The sequence below is a fragment of the Colobus angolensis genome, unplaced genomic scaffold (genome assembly GCF_000951035.1).
Source record: "Colobus angolensis palliatus isolate OR3802 unplaced genomic scaffold, Cang.pa_1.0 Scaffold143, whole genome shotgun sequence".
Lineage (NCBI taxonomy): Eukaryota > Metazoa > Chordata > Mammalia > Primates > Cercopithecidae > Colobus > Colobus angolensis.
The window spans coordinates 1331942-1332420 of record NW_012114522.1 but is presented as its reverse complement, the minus strand read 5'-3'; positions in this window follow the sequence as shown (position 1 = coordinate 1332420).

Here is a 479-nt window from a genome sequence, read left to right as displayed (position 1 = left end):
GCTCCAAATTTAAAGGAGAAAGGGTGGGATATTGAGAAGCACACAGTTTTCACATTTAAAAAAAGGGCAAAGGAAAAACATGGGGAATGTGCATTTTACATAAGAGAACACCGATAAAAAGCAGTAGGGGAGCAATCAGATATGCATTTGGCCTGGCAGTGGCAGGGGGGTGGGCAGGATGACTACATCTGTAAAGATAAGCTATCAATTTGCATTGCCATGATGAAGTTCTAACAGCTCACTAGGAATTTACTTCTGGGCAAAATATGGGGGAGGCAGGTAGCTTTTCATCTTGTAGCCATCCTATTCAGAACCCAAAAGATGGAGGCAGGTTTGTATGACCCAGTTCCCAGCTTGACTCTTCCCTTTGGCTAAAGGAGCTTGGGGATCCCAAAATTTAATTTCCTTTCACAGGGAGAACTGAAGTTACAGGCAGATGTCAGTCAATACATAGAAGGTATACATTGGTTCAGTCTGAA